The sequence below is a fragment of the Patiria miniata genome, unplaced genomic scaffold, assembly GCF_015706575.1.
Source record: "Patiria miniata isolate m_02_andy unplaced genomic scaffold, ASM1570657v1 HiC_scaffold_1, whole genome shotgun sequence".
Lineage (NCBI taxonomy): Eukaryota > Metazoa > Echinodermata > Asteroidea > Valvatida > Asterinidae > Patiria > Patiria miniata.
This window is the reverse complement of record NW_024037047.1, coordinates 8,858,629-8,868,714: the sequence shown is the minus strand read 5'-3', so window position 1 is coordinate 8,868,714 and position 10,086 is coordinate 8,858,629. Positions and strand designations below refer to the sequence as shown.

The 10,086-nt window shown below is 46.1% G+C and overlaps 1 long non-coding RNA gene across 1 annotated transcript; it reads left to right on the top strand.

The window, feature by feature from the left end:
- The first annotated feature begins 1,340 nt into the window (after nt 1–1,340).
- LOC119722063 lies at nt 1,341–6,811 on the top strand. Its single transcript, XR_005270400.1, has 4 exons — nt 1,341–1,510; nt 4,571–5,136; nt 5,325–5,543; nt 6,254–6,811. It is a non-coding gene; the product is annotated as an uncharacterized LOC119722063 (long non-coding RNA).
- The last annotated feature ends 3,275 nt before the right edge of the window (nt 6,812–10,086 follow it).

The following is a 10,086-nucleotide window of genomic DNA, read 5'->3' as shown; positions in this document are numbered from 1 at the left end:
AGCGAAGCGCGCACAAGCTTTGGAACGACGCACACGCGGGTGCACTTGCTAAACAACATGACTGTATAGCTTCAATTGGCTCATTGAGAAAGTGTCTCAGACGCAGAATTCAGGCCAAATTCAACACATGATTCATGGGCGTAGCACAGTCATTTTTATATTTTGTTGGGGGTAATTTTTTTGTAAAAGGGCACTTGCACATCGATCATCTGTTGTGAAATGTAGACAGGCATTTTGCTCCGGACACGTGGCCGCCGTAAAAACAGGGGGGGGGGGGTATGGCTGGTACCATCTGTCGATGGGGGCGCTGTTCTAAAACGGCAATTATGCACACAAAGGGTCACTCTATGATGCTTTTCAGGGCGATACATGTGCGAAATTCTGAACAAGGCACCCGAAACGGTAGTTTGAGTATCACCCATTATCCACGGAGCCATCTCCTGTCTAACGTCTGATATGTCAAAGCATGCAGATTTATGCAAGCCGCGCGCCAGCCAATCGGAGTCGACTTTACTAAATCGTGACGTCATTTCATCCCAAAATCAGGACTAACGCTGTGATTGGTCAATACGAATGCAGCGTTTTGTAATACAACAACAGCCGGGAGCGCATTTGCGTAACATGATACCGAGCGCCGCGACTTTTTTTTTTAAATCCATGTCTATGACGCGCAACCGTGAAAGACGAATGACCGAAGACCCGATAGGCCTATAGAAAGCGCCTGCTGATTGGTCACAATCTAGGAAGTCAAGAGGCGGGGTCTTGCCTAATTAATCAGCAAATCTGTTCGGGCATCACATAGACTACCAAAACGGCAGATGCCATACAAAAGGCACCACTCCTTTTTTGAAAAGGGCACTTGTTCAGAAAAAAGGGCACTTCGTAAAAAAAAGGCACTCTTTATAAATTACTGGGGGGGGGGGGGGGGGGTAAGCCCGTTGACAAAAAAAGGGCATTTGAATGGAAAAAGGCAGTCTTTACAAAATATTGGGGGTAAATATCCCCTTCCCCCACTCCCCGCTGGCTATACACCTATGTGATTCAACAACTTTTGATTTTATCGAGATTCTAGAATGCTTTCAGCTGAACTGAAACTTCGGATTAGTTGTTCAGCACCCTTCTTTAGGTTTTGACTGAGCACGTTGCTTCAAACGAACACTAAATGCACAAATTACAAAAGATGGACTTTACCTTTAACCAATAACGGGTCACAGAATCCAGTTTTTATAGGAGACGCGTTTTCATATGACACCGTATTGTTTTGCACGGCTTTTGATAGGATAAGAGCACAGCCGTTGAAGCGCGTGTAAAACGAAAGAATGTGTGTCCACGAGTCGAGTAGCTGCATCGGCCCACATGTACTGTACGTACGGCATGAGAAGGGCGGGTCCATCATTGCCAGTGCTGGTATGGTATGTCACTATACTATGTGATGGGTTGCTCGTATTTTCCAGCAGGACACGTATAGGCTCTCGGCCAAGAACGGGAAATTTCACCTTCCATATGAAATGTAAGTTGACTTAGTGTATCATCATCTTAATGCTGGAACTTGTACTGGATGTTTTGGGCCAAATTTAGAGATACCGAGATCACACAAATTTAGCCCGGGGCGTGTCATCATCAGTGCCGTTGTCACTGCCAGCAGCAAAAACCGAAAAACGGTGCCGTCCTGAAATTAGGCACAAAACTCGTGCCAGAATCCCAACTCCAGGTTGTACCACTTAAGCTAATTTATGTTTTTCCTTTGTATCAAAAAAAAAAAACTCGGTCAGAGAACAAAAATAGTGAATGAAAATGAACAGCCGGACGACAGTAGCCTTGAAATGTGGCCTATTTACTGGACTGCCTCCGTAATTTCGTAAACATACTAGTAGGCCACACATCCACATGTACCAAAACGTGTCGCACTTTGCCAAATTTTGATTTTCACATTTAGGCTTACTTTGTAGAGGTTTTTTTTGCTTTAGAAGCATTCTCACCCTCTTTATAGGCTAATCAGAAAGTGCTGCCTTTTTCAGATGTCTAATTTTTGTGAAATTTTGTGAAATGTTTACTATGGTCAATGCTCTCGTCTTTATTCGTCCCGTACGCGGTCAATCGTCGGCATATATCCTCACGTGCTATGCACATGCATGTAAAAATACAGCGCGAACAGCGACCTCACGCGGCCACTATTTTTTTATGCAAATCAGTTGGGGACGTTCTCGAGCCTTGGTTCAATCGTCAGCAAAAGCTTATGTTTTTCTTTATTTGCGCTGGATTTCTAGCGCACGACCTCGTATGCGAATATAGATAAGTGTAGGCGGGGCTAATATGTGGAGTGTCCAATCACACCTTGGTAAATCCGGACGTCATCAAATTATTTGCCGCTATTCGGCCTTTGCGGACGTGACAGGAACCACAGTTTTTGTGCATTGGTGCCGTGTGCAGAGACACACAACGTGTACGTGTATGGATTATGTACGGTGCCACGTTTCACTATGCAAGTTTCCACGCAACGATCGACCACACAGATAAGTGTAGGCGGGGCTAATATGTGGAGTGTCCAATCACACCTTGGTAAATCTGGACGTCATCAAATTATTTGCCGCTATTCGGCCTTTGCGGACGTGACAGGAACCACAGTTTTTGTGCATTGGTGCCGTGTGCAGAGACACACAATGTGTATGTGTATGGATTATGTATGGTGCCACGTTTCACTATGCAAGTTTCCACGCAACGATCGACCAATAAGAAAACGACATTTAAGGTCATCTAAGGCTATTAACTTAATGAGCACCACCCCCAAAACCTCACATGGATGATTAAACCAAGGCTCTCGATCGTCCCCAACTGATTTGCATATAAAAATAGTGGCCGCGTGAGGTCGCTGATCGCGCTGTATTTTTACATGCATGTGCAAAGCGCGTGTATGCCGACGATTGACCGCGTACGGGACGAATAACGGTGAGAGCATTGACCAAGGCTAGGACGACAGGGGTTCAAATCAGGGATCTTGTAATACTCGTAAAAAAAAGGGTTGCAACCTGATGCCACTTTTTTTCTTCATATATCATCTCAACAGCAGCGTATCCAGCTTTTGATGTCAGGGGGGCAACCGCACATTCGCTCCGAAATGTAGACATGTTTTCCCTCCGGACAATTGCCCTCTGTAAAAGGGGGGGGGGGTTCTCCGGACACTTGCCCTCCGTAAAATCAAAAGGGGGGGGGGGAGGGGCTGGTACCCATCTTCCAAATGGGGGCGCTCCTCAAACCTGACCATTATTATGCATACTTCATATTTGTATGGACATTTTCACGTTGCATTGTAATGGTTGTTGAGCAGGTTTTCTTTGATGGAATTGATGTCAGAAAAATCTTTAAACATTTACTAAAATCATTGCTGACAAAAAACAATTGTCAAAAAAATCAGCCAGGGGGGACAAAGTGCCCCCCCCCCCCCCCCCCCCCCCCCCGCCTCCAAAGACTTTGTACACAATTGTGGAAGTGGCGTCAGGTTGCAACATTTTTTCCCATCTTGCTACCCACTAGGCTACTTTGTGATAGCTCGATGACAAATGTTCTTAAGAATGCTTTCATATAAAGCCCCTGTCACACTTTTGCGTATCCTAATTCCTTATGAGTTCCTTATCAAAAATTTCAATACGCAGCCGTACGCTCAAAAAGTAGAATTTTTTTATTACTTTGACTTTAATGTGCGACGCACATCTAGCGTACAAGTAACGAATTAAGCACATCCACTGCGTATGAGATGTGTATGAGTTGCAGCAAATACGCTATCTGTGCGTTTAAGTACAATGCGCTGCCCGCTCGCAGAATGAGCGGTACTAATTCGTGCAATACGTCGGCATTCGCTATGAGTTCGTTCAGCGTGCGCTGTATCTTCGCTGCAAGTACTCTATGTATACGCCGGCTCATATGCTGACGGGGTGCGTGCCGGGAGGTCAGCGTATTACCGCGAATGAACCGCTTATCCCCCATGAACACATAGCGTACTCGTACTGCACTCAACCGATGCGGGGCCGATGTGCTGCGTATTTATAACGTATGACCTGCGTAACAGCGTACGCAGCGTAGTTTTGTGCATGCCCAAAACTATCCAGCGTACTGGGCTGTACCATGCGTATGCCTGCGTACATAAAACTTACACAAAATGCTAGAGATGCATATGAGGTGCGTATTGTGCGTGCGACTGCGTATGAAAAAAATGTCAAAGCGCAACTCATAAGGAATTAGGATACGCAGAAGTGTGACAGAACCCTAACCAGTTAATTAGAGGCTTCGCTACAAAACCTGGATCTGATAAAATTTGAAAAAGTTGGTGAATAGGATGTGAATTTCTGTGGAATTTTCGAAAAAGGAATTTTGTAACCCAGAAATGTCTAAGTGATTATATTACACAACATGTACTGCACAAAAAATTGTACGGTCGTCCCTGCAACAATTACCACTTAAACAAATTCAGGTTTGTTTGTTTGTGTTTGAAATCGGATTGGCAGATTTTTCTCTCTCTTTTTAATCCTTTAAAGAAGTGATTGGAATCTTTTTCTCATTCTACATTATGTTGCAGGACACAGTGGAAGCCAACTTTTACAATTAGAGGTTAGAGGACCTGCTGGGTCGGGCAACAAGAAGTATGTGCAACATCAAGTTGGTGGATGGATGTCTAGGTTACCAAGTCCACCATATGGTGACAGTTACCATCAAGGGTCAGGTGCAGTCAATGCTAGGTCAGATTCACACAAAAGGGCTGAAACACCACCAACTGCAACAAGCGGCCCTTGCACAGTCACAGCGTCTTCCGGCTGAAACTGAGCGGCAGTAACTGATGGGCCAGCTTCGTACAAGTGGGCCACCAACTGCAAAGAGCGGCCCTTGCGCAGTTACAGTGCTTCTGGCTGAAGCTGGGTGGCAGCAAATGTCTGACCGAGGAATCTAGTCGGGTTGTCTTGTGGCCCTGCCCACACTCCCTTAACAAGAACAGGATGAGTCATCTAGTCCCTAACCCAGTCCCCAACAGTGGGTGCAGTGCCAAAAACCCTATTATTGAGCTGACACTGGGCGTCGCGTGTGAGATGATCTACCAGTCTTTTGGAGCCACCCCATGGTTGGAGAGCACTTGAACCTTCTTTAAAGGTATAACCACTGTTTGGTTTAACAGCACTGGGTTTTTTTGCAAGTAATTCATATGAACTGTTCAGACACTCCTTTTTTATTCATCCTGTTATTTGTTGTAATTTGACTTGTGATTTACACAATCTCAACTCTGCCTCTAGCTTGTTCTTCAAGAATTAATTCTAATTTTTCTTTTTATCCATGAACAGGCTACTTACGAGGATCCTGGCTGCTAGTTTTGGAGCCATAATACCCTACGCTGCCCCGACCTCTTACTTTGTAGAGACCCAGACCAGAGCCCCTATAGAGCTGACAGGCTGACGCTGGAAGCCATGCTGGAGGAGACTAGAGATAGGCCTAAGACCAAGCTAGGCATCCGCAAATGCAAGAATGCATGGGGACAATCACCAACAAGTGTGACTGCCAAGGTATGCAGTTTACTCTTTGCAAGTGGGCCGTCAGTAAAGAACTTATGCAAGAAATGCCTCTTCCCTCCTGTCCGCATGGTGTATATACGCAGTGGTGTCAGTGGGCCCTCCCCCCCCCCCCCTTCTCTCCTCCCCTCCCTTTTATGCATATATGCTTTGTGGTGTTTAATGAACCACACAAAATAAGGACACAAATAGTACAATCAAGCTGCTTTGGCTACATTTTGTTGAAATCAGTGCTGCTGAGTCTTGATTCAGGATGAAGCTGATCTCACTTGCCGGCCGTACATATACAAACACCTAGGCCAACACTGAATGGAGCCTTTTCCCACCGGATGAAAGTTGAAACATTGACCTGCTGACATGGAAAGCGTGTGATGCTGACTGTATCACACGGTAATTATACAGTGTGTGGTGCGTGAGTGCACAGCACAAGATGGTAACAACAGTAGGGTACCACTGTACATACCACGCTGCCCGCTAGCATGTGGCCGGTCTGATCCGGGACAACCACATGAACGATCAAGTAGGTAAAATCCAACACATGCTATTTTAGGTTTCAGATTTAGTTGTAAAAAATGCAATGCTTTAAAGATCACAGTGTGTCTTAAGTATTATTAGACCTGTGATTTGACTTGTAATTGATTCTACATGTATTTCAACTCTGCGTCTTGATCTGATATTATGTATTATGTATGTTTGGTGAACAGGCCGTGCTGGTTTCCAGTAAATGCTTGCGAAGGAGATCGAGAGACCACTTGGCTTAGCTCCAGCACCCTCTGCGGCCCTCACCTGGAGACCTCTTACCCAGAGACATATAGACTGGATCATACAGGTGGAGCTAGAAGGGACCCATGCTGGAGGGAGCCCACGCTGGAGGGGGCTTACGCTGGAGGGAGCCCACACTGGAGGGAACCTATGCTGGAGGGGACCCACGCTGGAGGGGACCCATGCTGGAGGGGACCCATGCTGGAGGGACCCACGCTGGAGGGAACCTATGCTGGAGGGGACCCACGCTGAAGGGGACCCATGCTGGACGGGACCCACACTGGAGGGGACCCACGCTGGAGGGAACCCATGCTGGAGGGGACCCATGCTGGAGGGGACCCACACTGGAGGGGACCCACGCTGGAGGGAGCCCACACTGGAGGGAGCCCACGCTGGAGGGAGCCCACGCTGGAGGGAACCCACGCTGGAGGGAACCCACGCTGGAGGGGACCCACGCTGGAGGGGACCCACGCTGGAGGGGACCCTCGCTGGAGGGGACCCACGCTGGAGGGGACCCACGCTGGAGGGGACCCACGCTGGAGGGGACCCACGCTGGAGGGGACCCACGCTGGAGGGGACCCACGCTGGAGGGAACCCACGCTGGAGGGGACCCACGCTGGAGGGGACCCACGCTGGAGGGGACCCACACTGGAGGGGACCCACACTGGAGGGAGCCCATGCTGGAGGGAGCCCACGCTGGAGGGAACCCACGCTGGAGGGGACCCACGCTGGAGGGAACCCACGCTGGAGGGGACCCACACTGGAGGGGACCCACGCTGGAGGGAGCCCGCACTGGAGGGAGCCCATGCTGGAGGGAGCCCATGCTGGAGGGAACCCATGCTGGAGGGGACCCACGCTGGAGGGGACCCACGCTGGAGGGGACCCACGCTGGAGGGGACCCACGCTGGAGGGAGCCCACGCTGGAGGGGACCCAAGCTCGAGGAAACCCACGCTGGAGGGGATCCACGCTGGAGGAAACCCACGCTGGAGGGGACCCACGCTGGAGGGTGCCCACACTGAAGGGAGCCCACACTGGAGGGAGCCCATGCTGGAGGGAACCCATGCTGGAGGGGACCCACGCTGGAGGGGACCACAGGCACAAGACCAGGGGAATGTGGTAACTGTTTACTTCTTTCTTGAATGTAAAAATATATCCTAGCTCGGTGTTGATTTGCTTTGTTCAAAAAACAGTGGCGGCTCAGATGGGCAGAATGGGAAGTGCATTCATCTTGTCTGTTTTCCTTTTTTTTCACTTCACTTGTGATATATTCAAGGCAGAAACTTTTCACCCACATTAAATAGCAAGTACAATGTGCCCTGCTTGAATGTTCAGGTTTGCATCCTTTATTGGCACCCCCCTCGTTTCTGTAAATGTTGGATCCGCCACTGAATAACATAGTAATATTTCTTAATATGTTATGTGACACAGTATGTCAAAACCATGCTGTAGTATCAAATTTCAGAAAAAAGGGGTGTTTGTAAGAGCGAAGTCTATAGATGTATCTCTTATAAGACATATTAAGAAAATTACATTGTCATTTTGAATGCACAACGCATTCAAAATGTTCTGAACACCTGCGCATGTTACTCAAATTTTCTGAATTGAAAAATTGAAAAAAGGTGCAGCCGATGAGCGTCACGAACATTTGACGCCAAAATGCCGAGATGCATGTGGCAATCTGTAGTCACATCATTTGAGAGAGACCTATATGTCACTAATATTGCAGTAACTGAAAATTGACTTCTTGCCCAAATGTGCCTGAATTTGACATACCACGTCACATATGTATGCTCCATCAACTGATATTCCTGCCGTAATTTGTGCAAATTAAGTTGTTTTGTAAATTAAAGAAAAAATGTACATTGGGGAAAAATGACTTGGTTCTTGTGAATTCAAAAAAATCTGCTCATTGAAAAGGTTCTTGAGAAACGTTTGCTCATTGACTAATGCTGTTTACAATACCACAATATACAAAACTTGAAAGGGGTATTCCTGCCTGAAATCCCCAAAATGTCATGTTTTGTATTGTTTACTTTTTTAAGGTCTGATTGAAAGGAAACTAACCTTATGTCTTACCGCCCCCTTATGTCTTAACATCAGATGTGAAGGCATATACGCATACGTAAATCCTGTCCGGTCCGTTCAACGTTCAATACACAGTGTGTGTCACATAAACTACACAGAGCACCAACACAAATGTTTTTTCTTACGCATCCACAGCTTGATTTTCGAAAACAAAATATTGACCCCCGAAATTTGTTCTCGCACGGTACTTGCAAGAATAACACAAATGCAGCCAGTTTTTAATGGATGCTTGTGTGGAAGTTTATATTTTACTTTTACTGTTCTTGCCATTTAATTGTATCCAAAATTGTTTTGTAGCCAAGTGGGTGCATTCCACGGGCGGTAATGTGCCATTAACCATAACCCCTTGGGTATTTTTACTAGAAAGTTTCCTGAATCCGCCAAAATCCATCAGTTTTGTCATGCAAACAAATGTTGGTATCCAGTGAGTCTATCAGTATCCACCAGTGAGTCAGGGGTTGAATTGTTGAGATCCTGAATCCGTCAAAGGCCCCCCCCCCAACTGCTCAATATGGAAGCATTCTGAATCTATCAAAATCCTGCAGTGCTGTTAGGCTTACTGTCCTGAATCCATCAAAATACCCCAACTTGTTCAATATGAAGTATCCTGATTCAGCTGAAATCCTCCAAAACAGGGGTGTGGATTTCAGGTACGTTACGGTTAAAAACAACTTTTTGTACTGAGAAGTTGTAACATTGGGGTTTTGGCCTGAAATGACGTCACACCAGAAACAGAAAAAAATTGCCTGAGCAAAAGCAGGCAAGCAACTTTTCCTCGGATCAGCCGATTTCCTTGGTTTTAACTTCTCAAGAATGCCATTCATAAATTGAAAAACACTGTACAAAGTCTTGTTGTGGTTTGAAATTTCTCGTTTTTTTTCCACTAAATTCCCAATTGCATGCCTGCAGAAGGCTTCTATGTACACATACCCTTGCAATTGGCAAAACGAAAACTTAAAAATGGATAGAATTTGTCTTTTTGTTGCATGATGGTCAATTTCCTTATTCAGAGTTTTTCTTCTCTTTGGCATGAGATTGTCTTTCTGGTAGATGAGGTTGTGGAGAATTTCGTCAGTCGACCAGTGAGGACATTTAGTAATAATTATAACAAAAATGCCAGAGTCTTATATAGCTCAGGTATCTACCAACAATTCTTAATTATGCTGTCTTGAACCATCCAAAATTTAATTTTAACACAACGGTAATTATTTTAAAAGAAAAACCCACAAGTTCTGTTTTCGACAGACATACACTTCTAGTTAGCTGTTTCCAATTTAAATTGGGGACAGATTTTGTTTTTGTTAAGGGGTTTTTCCCCTTTTTGTGTGTTGCTTTTCTGCAAAGTAGCGGAAAAGCCTTTCTGTTTGTTGTCATTTTTTTTCTCTCTCCTTTTTGTTCTGTGGCAAATCCCATAGACTTTGTACACGATTTTTCTACTTGTAAACGACTTTTGGTATTAATCTTTGTTATATATGTATATACAGTGTGTACTGCAGCTGCGGTAAAAGGATTTGACATCCCGCAGCCGCAATCAGTCCTTCACATTGGTCTTCGGCCACCTGGTCCTGTCATGGGCGAGTTGCCGTAGGCAATGGAGTGCGGAGGGGTCCGAGTCCAGCCCGTTTGAGGTCAGCATGTATTGTGCCCACTAGATTTATGCAATGCCGTCCTCGTCTGGGTTTGTAGGCT